The 20,205-nt window shown below is 37.7% G+C and overlaps 1 protein-coding gene across 23 annotated transcripts in view; it reads right to left on the bottom strand.

Annotated features, from left to right (window-relative positions):
* EIF4G3 (eukaryotic translation initiation factor 4 gamma 3) overlaps positions 1 to 20,205 on the bottom strand; it is a 391,559-nt gene that overhangs the window by 251,142 nt on the left and 120,212 nt on the right. The window lies entirely within an intron of this gene.

Genomic DNA, 20,205 nt, shown 5'->3' with positions numbered 1-20,205 from the left:
AAACTACATACTGTACGATGCCATTTATATGATATTTTGTAAAAGGAACTAAAAAGAAATAAATGATTACAAGGGAAGACGATAACTACGAAAGGGGCACAGGGAGATTCTGGGGGGATGACATAACTGTTCTGTATCATGACTGCAGTGCAGATTACATATCTCTTTGTGCTTGTCAAAACTAACAGAACTGTATACTAAAAAAGGTGAATTTTACTTTAGGTAAATTATACCTCAATAAACCTGAACCAAAAAAAGTTACTTATAGAGCATTATCTCATTTTTGTTTTTAAAAAAGTACATCTAAATATACATGTACATGCATACATATTTCTATATGTGTATCTACATCTACATATGTGTGCATATATATAATATACTCACAAGTATACATGTCACATTAAAAAGATCTGTAAGAAGATACACAAAGATCTTAAAAGAAAGCATGCAGGTGTTTCTTTTTTTTCCTATCATTTTTATTTTCTAATATAGTTCAACAGTCAATTAGCTATTTTACCCAAGTTCTTAGATCCCCTGAATTCTACCACAGAGTTAAAAACTCTACCCAGGGAGAAATGAAAGTGGTCTCCAAATGACATTAAATTTTCCTGGAATTCAATCAATCAGTCAGAGGCTCTGAAGAAAGTCTACTCCCTGATAATCTAACCCTAGAATCCATTATGTCTATCTAAAACAGACATAAATGCCTAAAGGCTCAGCTACCTGTTCCCAAAGCTGAAATAAAATGGACTCACGGAGAACTAACTACAGTCAAAAGCTTACAGGCTAGTAAGAGACACGAATATGCTAAAATGTGACCAAAGTTTAAAACTGAAATTAATTGTATTTAATTTCTTCCCTGCTTTTTAAATAGCTTTATGATTTCCTTGAAAAACTTTGTTTCCAATTTGGAGTGAAAATTACATTTATAAGGGCATGAGGTTTACCATGAAATGTTATAGCATTTATAAATCTCATCAGGGCAATTTTTCAAAGGATAAAAGTCAGAATGTTATCTAAACATCTACTTTAGAAAATTAATAACCAGAAATGAAGAGTTCTTACAAGCAAATTTCTCACCAACAAGGCTTTATAAATTCATATTCTTATTTCACATGCTTTAGAATAAATTATTTTGATGTTCTACTACAGCAAAGCATCAAAATGGACACATATTTTTAACTTTAGGAAAAAAATTTGCACAATGAAATAAAGTGAAAGAAGTTAGCTATACAAAATGTCAGGTCAATTCTCCAATTCATTCTGATAAAACAATCAAAGATTAAATTTACCCAGGGCAAAAAATCATAATATGGAAAAATGTTTTTCAAATTGCTATTAAGAATAAATGAATATTAAAAGATACTATTACATGGCCATACTACCCAAAGCGATCTACAGACTTAGTTTGATCCCTATCAAACTACCCATGACACTTTTCACATAACTAAAACAAATAATCCTAAAATTTATATGGAACCATAAAAGACCCAGAAGTGCCAAAGCAACCCTGAGGAAAAAGAACAAAGCAGGAGGCATAACCCTCCAGACTTCAGACAACACTACAAAGCTACAGTAATCAAAACAGTGTGGTATTGGAACAAAAAACAGATATATGGATGAATGGAACAGAACAGAGAGCCCAGAAATAAACTCACACACCTATGGTCAGTTAATCTTCAACAAAGGGGACAAGAATATACAATGGAGAAAAGACAGTCTCTTCAGCAAGAGTGGTGTTGGAAAGTTGAACAGCTGCATGCAAATCAATGAAGTTAGAACACACCCTCATACCATACACAAAAATAAACTCAAAATGGCTTAAAGACTTAAATATAAGACACAACATCACAAAACTCCTAGAAGAGAACACAAGCAAAACATTTTCTGACATAAACCGTACCAATGTTTTCTTAGGTCAGTCCACCAAAGGCAATAGAAATAAAAGCAAAAATTAACAAATGGGATCTAATCAAACTTATAAGTTTTTGCACAGCAAAGGAAACCATAAACAATATGGATAACCTACAGACTGGGAGAAAATATTTGCAAATGATGCAACCAACAAGGGCTTAATTTCCAAAATATACAAACAGCTCATACAACTGAATAACAAAAAAAAACCCAATTGAAAAGTGGGCATAAGACCTAAATAGACATTTTTCCAAAGAAGACATACAGATGGCTCATAGGCACATGGAAAGATGCTCAACATTGCTAATTATTAGAGAAATGCAAATCAAAACTACAATGAGGTATCACCTCACACCAGTCAGAATAGTCATCATTAAAAAGTCTACAAATAACAAATGCTGGAGGGGGTGTGGAGAAAAGGGAACCTTCCTACACTTTTGCTGGGAATGTAAATTGGTGCAGCCACTATGGAAATAAGTATGGAGGTGCCTTCAGAAACTAAAAATAGAGTTGCCATATGATCCAGCAATCCCATTCCTGGGAATATACCCAGATAAAACTATAATTCAAAAAAATACATGCACCCCTTTGTTCATAGCAGCACTATTTACTACAGCCAAGACATGGAAATAAAGAAGATGTGGTATACACACACACACACACACACACACACACACACACACACACACACACACACAATGGAATATCACTCAGCCATTAAAAAGAATGAAATAATGCCATTTGCAGCAACACGGACGAACTTAGAGACTATCATACTAAGTGAAGTAAGTCAGAAAGAGAAAGACAAACACCGTATGATATCACTTATATGTGGAACCTAAAATACAACACAAATGAACATATCTATGAAAGAGAAACAGACTCACAGATATAAACTGACTTGTGGTTGCCAAGAGGGAGGGGGTTTGGGGAGGGATGGAGTAGGAGTTTGGGGTTAGCAGATGCAAACTATTATATATAGAATGGATAAACAAGGTCCTACTATATGGCACAGGGAAGCATATTCAATATCCTGTGATAAACCACAATGGAAAAGAATACGAAAAAGAATGTATATGTATAACTGAATCACTTTGCTATACAGCAGAAATTAACACATTATAAATCAACTATCCTTCAATAAAATTTAAAAATAAATAAAATATATTACTACATGCATATCACAAATAACACAAATAATAAGTTTTTTTAAAAAAACTTCACCCCAATATTGCCAAGGATCTAAGGAAACAGGACATAGACAGGATACTGTGAATGGGTTTACCATGTCCCCAGAACTACAGAGCAATGCATCACAGCTGCCTTAAAACCACACCCAAAGAATGATTCCATTTTGGAATACATACCCTGAAGAAATAATCTTACCTCAAAAACTAGGAACTTAAATATATGAGAGCAAAAAAGGTAGAAATAGCAAATAACAAGAAAATAAAGTAACATAACTAAAGACATAAAAAATACATAGATGTGAACTGCCACCAATTGAAATGAATATGTGAAACAATCAAGAGTAAAAAAGAAAAGATACACCCTTTAGAACTACAAAGAGATTCTTCTATATTCTACTGACAAAGACCAAAATAAGTAAATCAATGATTTCAGATAAAGATTAGTGTTCAGCACACCGCAACTAGAGAGCCCACGTGCCACAAACTACAGAGCCCACGGGCTCTGGAGCCCGGGCGCCATAACTAGAGAGAAGCCCGTGTACCGTAAGGAAGAGCCTGTGTGCTGCAACAAAAGATCCCGTATGCCACAACGAAGATCCCGCGTGCCACAACTAAGACCCGACACAGCCAAAGATAAAAAAATAAATACACAAATATTAAAAAAAAAAAAACGATTAGTGTTCATGTTTCCCTGAAAACTGCTTAAGTGCACTTTTTAGAATATTGTTATCACCCCATGAAATACAGATGTTTGACAAAAGGAGAAAAGGCATTTAGCCAAAGCACATGCTACTGCTAACATTAAAATTTTCCTTAAAGCAAGCACCAGTGAAAAGCAACCTTCATAGGCAAATATCCCTGAAGTATGCATTCTCTGCTGTTCCTAAAGGGGTAGGCAAATTGCAGGAATCCTTTGGTATTGTATATTCTAGTAGAGTATTCCCTCCCAAATTTGGAGGTTTCTACTAATAAAAGCAAACCAAAGAAAATAAATCTGTATCATAATAATAGGAGAATCATGTCATTCTTAAAAATTCTCCCAAAAAAAAGCTACTACATGCAATAAATCTCTGGCCTTCACTGTGATCTATTTAATTCAAAAAGACCCCCTATTACAAGTGTCATACTGCATTACGTACTACATGCTTGCTTTTAGTGTACTATAGAACTTACTGCCTTTGCCCGGGAAAAAGGTATACCATCTTCAATTAGAAATTATACAAAATATAAGTAGGTAACACAACCCTATCCCAAGGAAATGGCACAAGGGCTAATGAGGTTGTCGAGGATAAAATTCAAAGTTACATGAAACTTTGAATATCTTCTTTTAAAATATTCCTAGATGAATGATTATTGAATTTTCTAGTCTCTGGCTACAGTTTCTTCTCCTCTCTGGCTAACTTATTCCATTTCAGATCATACTGTTATAATCCATGTCCTTTGAAGGTAGTGACAAGAAGTTCTCATGTAAAGGGGAAAAAAACATGTTTTCCCATTATTTATTATTAGTACCATCTCAATTATGGAGGCTGGGAGTAGAAGTATAAAATAGCTAATTATGGCAACTACTTAACCACCTCCAAAGCTAAAAAGATTTTTGTCTTTTATGCAATAGTCACCTTAAGCAAAATTAATCAACCATTTTGTGGTATGCAGAGTGTGTGTGTGTGTGTGTCCTGTATTTAAGTTTAAAAGATTATATGCCCAAGAAACATTTACTTTTTATGGATATTATAGTTTTGCATTGGCAATAATGTAGAGCATCCAGAATTCTCGTTCATATGCTGGTGGAAATGTAAATTGGTATAAGCTCTTTGGGAAAGAATTTGGCATTAGTTAGTAACCTTGAAAACAAGCATACCCTATAACCTAGCTCTTCCTAGGTATACATTTGCGAGAAATAGGAAAATGTGCACCAAGGTACGTGTACAAAAATGTCCATAGTTGCATTGTTCTTACTACCAAAAACTGGAAATAACACAGCCATTCACTAGCAGGAGAATGGATCAATAATGAAATATTTTCCTACATGGAAATCAAATTTAAAACTACAGCAACACATCACAACTTGAATGACACTCATTAATGATACTGAGTGAAAGAGAACACAGAAGACTACAGAGTATGATTCCAAAAAAGTTCCAAAACAAACAAAACTTGACTATACTAATTTAGAAATGCATAAATGGATGGCAACACTGTAAATAAGAGCAGGATTTTTTTTTTAAGGCAGACATATTGGGAAGACAAGGAGTTAAGATCAGGTAAGGCCACATTATGTTTTATTTTTTTACACCTGGGAGGTGAGACACAGATTTTGCTTTAAAATTATTTGTTAAACTCTACTTTTATGTTTTATGCACTTCTATGCAGGTATGTTATAATCCTCTTCCACTCCCTAAAAAAGCTTACAGACCAAAACAAGCAAATTACTTAGGTAGGACCTGGGGTAAAATACTAGTTACACTGGTACTAGTTATATTGCTGTTCTACAAGAGGAGTAAGAATATGAAAAGAAAATAAAAAAAAACCTCTAAAATTTTATCTTAGTGGAAACTTCAGCTAGCTAGTAAATTTTCATTCAAGAGTTCTACCTAAAATCATCTCCTATAAAATCAATGATATTTGGTGGTTGCTGACCAATGTAACTCGAAGAATCTTTTGAAAGTTTAAAGCTAAACCATAAAGGTCATGGAAATTAAGATGAGTCAGTAAGTATAAAGTTGAGGGCCCCCTCGGTGGCGCAGTGGTTAAGAATCTGCCTGCCAATGCAAGGGACACGGGTTTGAGCCCTGGTCCGGGAAGATCCCACATGCTGCAGAGCAACTAAATCCGTGCACCACAACTACTGAGCCTGCGCTCTAGAGCCCATGAGCCACAACTACTGAGTCTGTGCGCCACAACTACTGAAGCCCATGCGCCCTAGAACTCATGCTCCACAACAAGAGAAGCCACCACAATGAGAAGCCCATGCACCGCAACGAAGAGTAGCCGCTGCTCGATGCAACTAGAGAAAGCCTGCGCAGCAACAAAGACCCCACACAGCCAAAAATAAATAAATGAAATAAATAATAATAAACTTTTTTAAAGTTGATTTATTCAGCCCTAAATCACTTGATTTGAAAAAATATTCTGGCCAATTAAAGGCTATAATACATAAACTACAATTTTCAAATAACAGTAATTTAAAAATTAAAGTTTCCTGAACATGATCATTCTCTAATGACCCCAGAGCAATGAAAATACCATGTGGGAAACAGATGTGGGGGGAAAATGGCCAGGTTTAAGCAACAGGAAGTAGGGACTATGGAGAACTGGACAGAATACCCATCCCCCATAGGGCAGTAGATACTCAGATACTGAGCTGAAGCCAAGTGCTGCCATTCAGGAAATAAGCCATGCAGTATCTTCCAAGTTTTCAAGAAAAACTAAAAATAAACATTTTTACATGAAATTTTCCTGACCTCCAAAACACTGTACAAGCCAAATAAAGCACATCTATAGATTAAGTACACAGGCATTAAAAAAAAAAAAAAAAAGTATACAGGCAGCCAGTGTGTGAATCTGGCTCTAGGGGTACCTCATGATCATCACCAAATATGAACTTTCCGGGTTTTCTTTTTTTTTTTTGACAAAACAAAGGACTATTTATTACTTTCAACAACAGCAGTAGCCAGAGTATGAGCATTTTTGCGCCACACTTTGAACCTGAGTCCCAGGGCAACACAAAGAGGGCCAGATGACAAGTGCACATATGGTGACTTGCATTACCTGAAAGAACACTGCACTTAGGGAACTTGAATCTTTTATAATGGGCAGTAAGCATGCTGTCTTTTGCTCCAGAAAGAGACATTATCTTTACTATACAATAAGCAGGCACGCACATTTGCTCTGAATGTCTTATACACTGCCATGGTGTTCTTCCACCTCTCCCACTTTATGTACCAACAGAAGGAATACGGTAAAGAAAAAAAAATAAGAACAGTAAAGCTCTGATGAATTTATTCTGAATTTTCCAATCAGCAAATCTAGAGAGAATAAACTTTCTGTGTTAAGGAAGTACTCACGTATAGACCTGTGACTGAATTCTAGACAAATAGTCATTGAATGAATACAGATATATTGTTAAACATTATATACACATATATAAAGTATTATATCTTTATTCATTGCACCTACATAATATATGCATATATTGCACAATATATGCAATGAAAACATAGCACTTAAAAACACACAATAATTAAATCTTTATTAAAAGAATTACAAAGGATTCCTATCAAGAAATATTAATGTTTTCAGCAAAAAATGATTAATATAAAGGTTAAAAGGGCACACGGTTTATGTCTGAGAAGCCATCCCTTAACTTTTTATCCCAAGATGAAGTTTATTTAGTGAAGTCATCTAAAAGCATTCCAACAGCTGCAATTCCCACATGGAAATGACCAAGTTCAATTTCTGGTAGACTGGAAAGATTCCAAAGTTTTTCTTACTTGGTTAATTTCAATACTCTATATGAGATCCTCTAGCAGCTGAATGGATAAGTAGTTTCTCCTTCTGATTAGTTTTTCATATATATCATCCTAGTTCTTCCTTCAGGTCATTTATTTCCCAGTATCTAGAGATATTTTTAATTACAGATATTGGGAAATAAATAAAAGCTGGTTTAGTCAACTAAAAAGGAACATTACAGTGGATACTAGAAGATTTTACTATGTATCATGACATTTTTCAAAGTCTCTCTGACATTATCACTGCCAATCCCCTCCCATAACCAAGAAAAAGAGAAAGTAAGTGACTTTCCTCTTTGTTCTACTCTTAGCTACACTTATTAGGTTGAACCATATGGAACTTCAGATATTCAAGTTGTTTTTCACATTAAAAAAAAAGGCAATTTCAGGATTCCAGTAATACTTAAATACTCAAGCAAACAGATGCTATCATGGACAGTTCTGATAAATGTAATATTTAAACAAAGGATGTCACAGTCATCAACATCTGCAGCCCTCCAATGTGAGCCGGTGAGCCCTGAGGAAACTCACGGCTGAAAAGACTACCTGCCGGGACTTCCCTGGTGATCCAGTGGTTAAGAATCCCCTTTCCAATGCAGGAGACGCGGGTTCGAGCCCTGGTCAGGGAACTAAGATCCCACATGCCACGGGGCAACTAAACCCACACACCGCAACCTACTGAGCTAGCGCGATCTAGAGCCCATGGTCCACAACCACGATAGTCCGAGTGCCACAACTACTGAGCTCACGCACTCTAGAGCCCGTGGGCCACAACTAAGAGAGCTCTCATGGGACTTCCCTGGTGGCACAGTGGATAAGACTCTGCGCTCCCAATGCAGGGGGCTCAGCTTCGATCCCTGGTCAGGGCACTAGATCCCACATGCATGCCACAACTAAGAGTTCGAATGCCACAACTAAGAGTTCGAATGCCACAACTAAGGAGGCTGCCTGCCGCAACTAAGACCCGGTGCAACCAAATAAAATAAATAAATAAATCTTTTTTTAAAAAAAGAGAGAGAGAGAGAGATCCCTCACGCCGCAACTACCAAGCCCGCTAGCTCTGGAGCCTGCTCACCACAACTAGCGAGAAGCCCACGCGCCGCAACAAAGAGCCCATGCACCACAACGAAAGATCCCACACACTACATCCAAGATCCTGCGTGCCGCAAACCAATACCCAATGCAGCCAAATAAATAAATAAATATTTAAAAAAAAAAAAAAACCTGCCATCTAGCAGCCATCAGACTGTAACCACTCCCTACCATGAGCCCTGAGGAAACTCAGGATGTGAAAACACAGGATACTGGCCCCAGAAAGCTGAGGTGCATACCAAAGGAATGATTTCAGTGAGCCCAGTCTCTTGCATCCTCCCATACACAGAAAAGCGCTAAATTCCTTAACTTGAGATATCTGGTTTTCTTTAATTAACAATAATCTTTTGATGTTCAGACTACCTGCCCTTTGTTACAAAACTTCTATATTACCTGGCTCCCGCCATCACCTCTTTGGAGCAGTCTCTCAGAGCTATCTGAAATGCTGTCTCCCGGGCTGCAGTCCACATTTTTGCCCCAAATAAAACTTAACTTGCAATTCTCATGTTGTGCATTTTTTTTAAGTCATCAGTTCTATCATGGACTCTGTAGTACTGGGTTCAATTCTGAAGATTGTTTCTTTTCATATTTATTAATTGGCAATGGAAACAAGAGAAAGAAAAGCAGATTAGCTGCTTTTTCAATGTTAACAGTTGAGTACCTACCACAGATCAGTAACAATAGAATAAAACTAAGAAAAAAACACCTGGCCTCCAAACATGTCTAGGTATAAAAGGTAACAAACAGCATACCAAGTGTGAATCCTTCGGGGCCAGAGGACAAATTGTTGCAAGCAGAATTCTAAAATGGCTCTCAATATTCCTGTCTCTGGTGCAGGTACCCTATATAATTCCTTCCCCTTAAGATACCAGTGAATATGATGAAATATCACTCCTATGGCTAGGTAACTACACAGTTGACTTCAACTTAATCAAGAAAGAGATTATCCTGGGTGTGTCTGAACTTATTAGGTGAGCTCTTTAAAACACAGTGAATCAGAGAGGTACTCTCCTGCTTTTTTTTTTTTTAATTAATTAATTTATTTATATTTATTTTTGGCTGTGTTGATTCTTCGTTTCTGTGCAAGGGCTTTCTCTAGTTGCGGCAAGCGGGGGTCACTCTTCATCGCGGTGCGCGGGCCTCTCAGTATGGCAGTCTCTCTTGTTGCAGAGCACAGGCTCCAGACACGCAGGCTCAGTAGTTGTGGCTCACGGGCCTAGTTGCTTCGTGGCATGTGGGATCTCCCCAGACCAGGGCTCGAACCCGTGTCGCCTGCATTGGCAGGCAGATTCTCAACCTCTGCGCCACCAGGGAAGCCCCTCTCCTGCTTTCTTAAAGACTAAGCTGACTTACAGGTTATGCGAGGGCCACATAGCAAGGACCCAAAGGTAGCCTCTAGGAGCTGAGAGCAATTCCTAGCCAACAGCCAGCAAGAAAACAGGGACCTCAGTCCAACAACTACAAGGAAATAAATTCTTCCAACTATCCTAATGGGTATGGAAGTGAACCCCAAGCCTTACATGAGTTTCCAGTCCTTGCCAACACTTTAATTTCAGCATGGTCCTGAGCAGAGGACCCTACTAGCCCAGACCCACAGAATCTGTGAAGTAATAAATGGGTGCTATTTTAAGCTGTTAATTCTGTGGTGATTTGTTACATAGCAATAACAAAAACTAGGAAAAGACCTCACATGGCAGAGAAAACAACAGGTGTAATATAAGACCCTGAGATCTTGACAAGGTCAAGAAATGGGAGTGACTAAACTGTTACAAGTGGGGGGTCGGGGGTAGTCCCCCCATCATCAGGCTAAAAAGAGATAGCAGCAGAGGCAATATTACTTAAGGGCTTGTTAGCATGGTAAGGACTTGGGATATTATTCTAAGTGTAATAGAAAGCTAATGGAAATTTTTCTTTTTTCTTTTTTTTTTTTTTTTTTTGGCTGCGCTGGGTCTTCATTGCAGCGCACGGGCTTCTCTAGTGGTGGCACGCAAAGCCTCATTAGCTGCGGCATGCAGGCTTAGTTGCCCCACGGCATGTGGGATCTTAGTTCCCCTACCAGGGATCGAACCTGCATCCCCTGCATTGGAAGGCGGATTCTTAACCACTGGACCACCAGGGAAGTCCCACTATTGGAAATTTTAAGCAGGAGCATGACCAGATCTGATGTTTTCCAAAGATCATTTTGGTTGCTTTGTGAAAAGAAAGAATCGAAGAGTACAAGAATGGAAACACATTAGTTTAAAAGCTATCACAATAAGCTAGGCCAAAATTGATGGTAGCTTAGAACAGTAAAAATAAAGATGAAAAGAAGTGGACCAATTTGGGTTGTATATTAGAGGCAGAGCCAACAGATTTGTTACTGATTTGACTGAACGGAAGGGACAGAGGGAATGAGGATTGACTGATTCACTTATTTAATATACATTTACTGAGAACAAATTGTATGCCATGCACTGGTACATGGGATACAAAATTAGGTGAATAAGACTCTAAAATCTCTGTCTTCATGGAGTTTACATCCTAGCTGAAGGTAATAAGATAATCGTAACAGATTTAATAATTTTTTAAATATATAATATAAAGTGATAATAATTATGGAAATACAGGATGGCTTTTAAGTTTATGGCTTGAAATATTAAGTGGGTGGAGATATTCATGTGAGATAGGGAGAGCAGATTTAGGGGAAAGGGTAATCAAAATCAATATATGCCTATTAGATATCCAAATGGAAGTGATAAGTAGCCAGTTCAATATCTGAATCTAAGCTCAGAAGAGGAGTCAGGGCTAGAGAAGATAAATTTAGAAGTAGGTTCATATCAAAGTTTCAGGTAGTCTCTAAGCTAATTATGAAAACTAGCAAATGAAAATATGAAAAAGTGTGAATTTATAAACCAGGGGGCAACAAACCAAAGCTAAATTTATTTCTGGATCTATTTGGTCAGTGTTAATAGTTGCATATTCAAGACAGTGCTCACCCTCTCAATGGAATCTATATGGCTAATTTCTCTGCTCAGAATTATAAAAGAACAAACAAGATTATCATAAGATGAATTAGTAATGTCCTAAACTAAAACTAAACGAAAGTGAGAATCTCAGAATTTTAAAGACAAAAGGTGACTGAAAGACAATCAACCTAATTTCAGCAGTCCTAGGATCAATACAGACCTAGCACCACACAGAATAAGGCCTAAAACAGATATTTTTTTAGACTGGTTAATTATTTTTTTTAACTGAGGTATAACTGACATATAACAAAAGTTGTTTTGTTTTGTTTAATAATGGGTCTGCTAATGTTAGGACAGAATATAAAGGACAGGACAGATAACCATAATACAAACCAATTTGATATGATTCCTAATTTCACCTCCTCTGACATACAGTCAACACTGACTAAGCATCAATGCTCTGTCAGGCACTGTATTAAGCTTTAAAAATGAAATAGCCCTTATCCTTAGGAGTTCCAATAGAAAGAAAATCACAGTAAGTAAAGAAACAAATCATGTGATAAATCCTATAAGGATATGTATTTAATGCATTGATTAAAAACCAGAAGTAGGTTAGATTAACCAAGATGGCGGAGTAGAAGGACGTGCTCTCACTCCCTCTTGCGAGAGCACCAGAATCACAACTGGCTGCTGGACAATCATAGATAGGAAGACACTGGAACTAACCAAGGAGGATACCCAACGTCCAAGGACAGAGGAGAAGCCACAGTGAGACGGTAGGAGGGGCTCAATCAGAGTAAAATCAAATCCCATAACTGCTGGGTGGGTGACTCACAGGCTGGTGACCACTTATACCACAGAAGTCCACCCACTGGAGTGAAGCTTCTGAGCCCCACGTCAGGCTTCCCAACCTGGGGGTCCGGCAACGGGAGGAGGAATTCCTAGAGAATCATACTTTGAAGCCTAGTGGGAATTGATTGCAGGACTTTGACAGGACTGGGGGAAACAGAGACCCCACTCTTGGAGGGCACACACAAAGTAGTGTGCGCATCGGGACCCAGGGGAAGGAGCAGTGACCCTGGGGGAGACTGAACCAGACCTACCTGCTGGTGTTGGGGGGTCTCCTGCAGAGGTGGGGGGTGGCTCTGTTTCACCGTGGGGACAAGGACACTGGCAGCGGAGGTTCTGGGAAGTGCTCCTTGGCGTGAGCCCTCCCAGAGTCTGCCATTAACCCCATCAAAGAGCCCAGGTAGGCTCCAGTGTTGGGTTGCCTCAGGCAAAACAACCAACAGGGAGGGAACCCAGCCCCACCCATCAACAGTCAAGTGGATTAAACTGTTACAGAGCTCTGTCCACCACAGCAACAGTCAGCTCTACCCACCACCAGAGCCTCCCATCAAGCCTCTTAGATAGCCTCAACCACCAGAGGACAGACAGCAGAGGCAAGAAAAACTACAATCCTGCAGCCTGTGGACCAAAACCCACAGTTACAGAAAGACAGACAAGATGAAAAGGCAGAGGGCTATGTATCAGATGAAGGAACAAGAAAAAACCCCAGAAAAACAACTAAATGAAGTAGAGATAGGCAACCTTCCAGAAAAAGAATTCAGAATAATGATAGTGAAGACGATCCAGGACCTCGGAATAAGAATGGAGGCAAAGATTGAGAAGATGCAAGAAATGATTAACAAAGACCTAGAAGAATTAAAGAACAAACAAACAGAGATGACCAATACAATAACTGAAATGAAAACTACACTAGAAGGAATCAATAGCAGAATAACTGAGGCAGAAGAACGGATAAGTGACCTGGAAGACAGAATGGTGGAATTCACTGCTGCGGAACAGACTAAAGAAAAAAGAATGAAAAGAAATGAAGACAGCCTAAGAGACCTCTGGGAAAACATTAAACGCAACAACATTCGCATTATAGGGGTCCCAGAAGGAAAAGAGAGAGAGAAAGGGCCAGAGAAAATATCTGAAGAGATTATAGTCGAAAACTTCCCTAACATGGGAAAGGAAATAGCCACCCAAGTCCAGGAAGCGCAGAGTCCCATACAGGATAAACCCAAGGAGAAACACACCGAGACACATAGTAATCAAATTGGCAAAAATCAAAGACAAAGAAAAATTATTGAAAGCAGCAAGGGAAAAATGACAAATAACATACAAGGGAACTCCCATAAGGTTAACAGCTGATTTCTCAGCAGAAACTCTACAAGCCAGAAGGGAGTGGCATGATATACTTAAAGTGATGAAAGGGAAGAACCTACAACCAAGATTACTCTACCCAGCAAGGATCTCATTTAGATTTGATGGAGAAATCAAAAGCTTTACAGACAAGCAAAAGCTAAGAGAATTCAGCACCACCAAACCACCTCTACAACAAATGCTAAAGGAATTTCTCTAAGTGGGAAACACAAGAGAAGAAAAGGACCTACAAAAACAAACCCAAAACAATTAAGAAAATGGTCATAGGAACATACATATCGATAAGTACCTTAAACGTGAATGGATTAAATGCTCCAACCAAAAGACACAGGCTTGCTGAATGGATACAAAAACAACACCCATATATATGCTGTCTACAAGAGACCCACTTTAGACCTAGGGACACATACAGACTGAAAGTGAGGGGATGGAAAAAGATATTCCATGCAAATGGAAATCAAAAGAAAGCTGGAGTAGCTATACTCATATCAGATAAAATAGACTTTAAAGTAAAGAATGTTACAAGAGACAAAGAAGGACACTACATAATGATCAAGGGATCAATCCAAGAAGAAGATATAACAATTATAAATATATATGCACCCAACATAGGAGCACCTCAATACATAAGGCAACTGCTAACAGCCATAAAAGAGGAAATTGACAGTAACACAATAATACTGGGGGACTTTAACACCTCACTTACACCAATGGACAGATCATCCAAAATGAAAATAAATAAGGAAACAGAAGCTTTAAATGACACAATAGACCAGATAGATTTAATTGATATTTATAGGACATTCCATCCAAAAACAGCAGATTACACTTTCTTCTCAAGTGTGCACGGAACATTCTCCAGGATAGATCACATCTTGGGTCACAAATCAAGCCTCAGTAAATTTAAGAAAATTGAAATCATATCAAGCATCTTTTCTGACCACAATGCTATGAGATTAGACATGAATTACAGGGAAAAAAACGTAAAAAAGACAAACACATGGAGGCTAAACAATACGTTACTAAATAACCAAGAGATCACTGAAGAAATCAAAGAAGAAATCAAAAAATACCTAGAGACAAATGACAATGAAAACACGACGACCCAAAACCTATGGGATGCAGCAAAAGCAGTTCTAAGAGGGAAGTTTATAGCTATACAAGCCTACCTAAAGAAACAAGAAAAATCTCAAGTAAACAATCTAACCTTACACCTAAAGGAACTAGAGAAAGAACAAACAAAACCCAAAGTTAGCAGAAGGAAAGAAATCATAAAGATCAGAGCAGAAATAAATGATATAGAAACAAAGAAAACAATAGCAAAGATCAATAAAACTAAAAGCTGGTTCTTTGAGAAGATAAACAAAATTGATAAGCCATTAGCCAGACTCATCAAGAAAAAGAGGGAGAGGACTCATCAGTAAAATCAGAAATGAAAAAGGAGAAGTTACAACAGATGCCGCAGAAATACAAAGCATCCTAAGAGACTACTACAAGCAACTTTATGCCAATAAAATGGACAACCTGGAAGAAATGGACAAATTCTTAGAAAGGTATAACCTTCCAAGACTGAACCAGGAAGAAACAGAAAATATGAACAGACCAATCACAAGCAATGAAATTGAAACTGTGATTAAAAATCTTCCAATAAACAAAAGTCCAGGACCAGATGGCTTCACAGGTGAATTCTATCAAACATTTAGAGAAGAGCTAACACCTATCCTTCTCAAACTCTTCCAAAAAATTGCAAGGGGAGGAACACTCCCCAACTCATTCTATGAGGCCACCATCACCCTGATACCAAAACCAGACAACGACACTACAAAGAAAGAAAATTACAGACTGATATCACTGATGAATATAGATGCAAAAATCCTCAACAAAATACTAGCAAACAGAATCCAACAACACATTAAAAGGATCATACACCACGATCAAGTGGGATTTATCCCAGGGATGCAAGGATTCTTCAATATACGCAAATCAATCAATGTGATACACCATATTAACAAACTGAAGAATAAAAACCATATGATCATCTCAATAGATGCAGAAAAAGCTTTTGACAAAATTCAACACCCATTTCTGATAAAAACTCTCCAGAAAGTGGGCATAGAGGGAAACTACCGCAACATAATAAAGGCCATATATGACAAACCCACAGCAAACATCATTCTCAATGGTGAAAAACTGAAAGCATTTCCTCTAAGATCAGGAACGAGACAAGGATGTCCACTCTCACCACTATTATTCAACATAGTTCTGGAAGTCTTAGCCACGGCAATCAGAGAAGAAAAAGAAATAAAAGGAATACAAATTGGAAAAGAAGAAGTAAAACTGTCACTGTTTGCAGATGACATGATACTATACACAGAGAATCCTAAAACTGCCACCAGAAAACTGCTAGAGCTAATCAATGAATATGGTAAAGTTGCAGGATACAAAATTAATGCACAGAAATCTCTTGCATTCCTATACACTAATGATGAAAAATCTGAAAGAGAAATTATGGAAACACTCCCATTTACCATTGCAACAAAAAGAATAAAATACCTAGGAATAAACCTACCTAGGGAGACAAAGGACCTGTATGCAGAAAACTATAAGACACTGATGAAAGAAATTAAAGATGATACCAACAGATGGAGAGATAGACCATGTTCTTGGATTGGAAGAATCAACATTGTGAAAATGACTATACTACCCAAATCAATCTACAGATTCAATGCAATCCCTATCAAATTACCAATGGCATTTTTTATGGAACTAGAACAAATCATCTTAAAATTTGTATGGAGACACAAAAGACACCGAATAGCCAAAGCAGTCTTGAGGGAAAAAAACGGAGCTGGAGGAATCAGACTCCCTGACTTCAGACTATACTACAAAGCTACAGTAATCAAGACAATATGGTACTGGCACAAAAACAGAAACATAGATCAATGGAACAAGAGAGAAAGCCCAGAGATAAACCCACGCACCTATGGTCAACTAATCTATGACAAAGGAGGCAAAGATATACAATGGCGAAAAGACAGTCTCTTCAATAAGTGGTGCTGGGAAAACTGGACAGCTATATGTAAAAGAATGAAATTAGAATACTCCCTAACACCATACACAAAAATAAACTCAAAATGGATTCGAGACCTAAATGTAGGACTGGACACTATAAAACTCTTAGAGGAAAACATAGGAAGAACACTCTTTGACATAAATCACAGCAAGATCTTTTTTGATCCACCTCCTAGAGTAATGGAAATAAAAACAAAAATAAACAAATGGGAACTAATGAAACTTCAAAGCTTTTGCACAGCAAAGGAAACCATAAACAAGACGAAAAGACAACCCTCAGAATGGGAGAAAATATTTGCAAACGAATCAACGGACAAAGGATTAATCTCCAAAATATATAAACAGCTCATTCAGCTCAATATTAAAGAAACAAACAACCCAATCCAAAAATGGGCAGAAGACCTAAATAGACATTTCTCCAAAGAAGACATACAGACGGCCACGAAGCACATGAAAAGATGCTCAACATCACTAATTATTAGAGAAATGCAAATCAAAACTACAATGAGGTATCACCTCACACCAGTTAGAATGGGCATCATCAGAAAATCTACAAACAACAAATGCTGGAGAGGGTGTGGAGAAAAGGGAACCCTCTTGCACTGTTGGTGGGAATGTAAATTGATACAGCCACTATGGAGAACAATATGGAGGTTCCTTAAGAAACTAAAAATAGATTTACCATATGACCCAGCAATCCCACTACTGGGCATATACCCTGAGAAAACCGTAATTCAAAAAGACACATGCACCCCAATGTTCATTGCAGCACTATTTACAATAGCCAGGTCATGGAAGCAACCTAAATGCCCATCAACAGACGAATGGATAAAGAAGATGTGGTACATATATACAATGGAATATTACTCAGCCATAAAAAGGAACGAAATTGAGTCATTTGTTGAGATGTGGATGGATCTAGAGACTGTCATACAGAGTGAAGTAAGTCAGAAAGAGAAAAACAAATATCGTATATTAACGCATGTATGTGGAACCTAGAAAAATGGTACAGGTGAGCCAGTTTGCAGGGCAGAGGTTGAGACACAGATGTAGAGAACGGACATATGGACACCAAGGGGGGAAAACTGCGGTGGGGTGGGGATGGTGTGCTGAATTGGGCGATTGGGATTGACATGTATACACTGATGTGTATAAAATTGATGCCTAATAAGAACCTGCAGTATAATAAAACAAACAAAACAACTAATACTAAACTTTCATTGGGTTATTTGTATGGAAATATGTTAATATAAATGTTTCAGACATTACATGAAATTTCTAAAAATCTTATATGTTCTGGTATAATGTTATAAGTCATAATCCTAGTTATTACCTTAAAATGTATATCTCAGAAATAACTAATTTTCTTGTCAACTGCATTATTATAAACTTTCATCAAAGTTTTAACCATGGTCACTTTTTTTTTTATTATTATTATTATTATTTTATTTATTTATTTATTTTTGGCTGTGTTGGGTCGTTTCTGTGCGAGGGCTCTCTCCAGCTGTGGCAAGCGGGGGCCACTCTTCACTGCGGTGCGCAGGCCTCTCACCGTCGCGGCCTCTCTTGTTGTGGAGCACAGGCTCCAGACGCGCAGGCTCAGCAATCGTGGCTCACGGGCCCAGTTGCTCCGCGGCACGTGGGATCCTCCCAGACCAGGGCTCAAACCCGTGTGCCCTGCATTGGCAGGCAGATTCTCAACCACTGCGCCACCAGGGAAGCCCTAACTGTGGTCACTTTTAAGTCTTTTATCATTTACAGACAGTTCTGTGTGTACTCTGATGCTTTTGCAAATATGTTCCTATAAAAGGGTTTCATCTTTAAGAAATTCATGGAAAAGACTCTGACAAGTACAGGTTTCTGGTAACTGACTGTACTGCTGAACTGAATGAATAAGCGGAACTGAATTTTCAGAACTCTAATGAAAAACTGATGAACTCATAAAAATGCTAACAAAAGATCAAGATGAAAAAAAAATTAATTACATGGGACTGTGTGAACTGATGAGGATGAGTATAATTTTTGTGACTTTCTGTCTGAATTAAAAAAAAAAAATCCAACAAGGACTCAGAGGCAAAGAATATACAAATCAATTTTCACTGCAAAGTAAAGGAGCTGTTACAGTGGAGGATTACTGGACTGAATGTCAATATTATGACATAGTATGAGTGTGTTTCATGTTTGGTAATTGCAATCATTGTTGCTTTTGTTGTGGTCATCCATGTACAGTGCTTGGTGTCAGTCTACTTATCTCTTGTAAAAATAAAATACAGTGTGTGTGTGTGAAAAAAAAAAAACAAAAAAAAAAAAACCAGAAGTAACTAGGTCTGAAACTGTTGAAGGCTTAGTAAAATCTGAGTTGCACCTTGAGAAGTAAAATGCTTGAGTTAGACCAAAAATTAGAGATATTATTTTTAAAAGAAGTTTATTGAGTACAGAGGTAAGAAGGTAAAACATGTTCCACATGTTTTAGGTAAGGGGTTCTCTTTAGAAAGGGTTGGGGGAAAGAGAGGTAAGTGGAATGAAGCTGGTACAACTGTAGCCTGATTATAGCCAGACTGTAGAAAAACTACATATTCTTTGCCAAGATATTTTAATTTTTTGCTGTCAGCAAAGAGGAGCCACTGATTTTTTAAATGATGATGTAATCTTGCCTCATTTATATTATAAGGATAAAAGAGAGGCTAGAATGTCCACCAAAAATATCTGTCTATGAATGTTCCTTATTCAAAATACCCAAAAAGTGGAAATGATGCAAGTATCTATTAACTGATAAAGAGATAAATAAAATAAGGTATATCCACACAATAGATACTATTCAGCCACAAAAACATTATGCTAAGAGAAGTCAGTCATCAAAAGGACCAGATATTATATGATTCCACTTATATGAAATGTTCAGAATGGGCAAATCTATCGGAGACAGAAAGTAGATTAGTGGTTGCCTAGAGCTGGGTGACTGGGGAGTACTGGGCTAATAAGGGACACCAGGTTTCTTTTTGGGGTAATGAAAATGTCCCAAAATTGATTTTGGTGAGGGCTATACAGCTCTGAATATGCCAAGATCCAGTAACTGTACATTTAAATGGGTGAATTATATGATATTCAAATGTTGTCTCAATAAAGATGAGAGAGACAGAGATAGAATCTAGAGCTGAGGAAGCAAACTGGGTAGTAATGGGAAAGAAGATGATTTTCACATGGGAATCAATTTAAAAGGAACAATCTGAGAAATAACAACTTTAATCAAGAGCTGCAGAGATAACTTAT

This window comes from Balaenoptera borealis (assembly GCF_965194805.1).
Source record: "Balaenoptera borealis genome assembly, chromosome: 1".
Taxonomy (NCBI): Eukaryota; Metazoa; Chordata; class Mammalia; order Artiodactyla; family Balaenopteridae; genus Balaenoptera; species Balaenoptera borealis.
This window is presented reverse-complemented; position numbering and strand designations above follow the sequence as displayed.